Here is a 252-nt window from a genome sequence, read left to right on the forward strand (position 1 = left end):
AAAAATTGTCCAAAATTTTCCAAAGATGGTCCAAAAGTTTGCATTGTGTGGTGCACAGTTAGAACGAAGGAGTTAACATGTCAGATTTTTCAATTTTTTTTTGTATTAAACATTTTTTTTATCAAGCAAATGATTTACCATAAGGTCTAAATAATTTATGAAAATTTAATTTTTTCTAAAAGCAAACATCCCTTTGGGGCATTTGTTAAAAAACATTTGTTTACAATCTAAATTGTTTGCGTTTTATATAGC

This window comes from Belonocnema kinseyi, chromosome 3 (assembly GCF_010883055.1).
Source record: "Belonocnema kinseyi isolate 2016_QV_RU_SX_M_011 chromosome 3, B_treatae_v1, whole genome shotgun sequence".
Taxonomy (NCBI): domain Eukaryota; kingdom Metazoa; phylum Arthropoda; class Insecta; order Hymenoptera; family Cynipidae; genus Belonocnema; species Belonocnema kinseyi.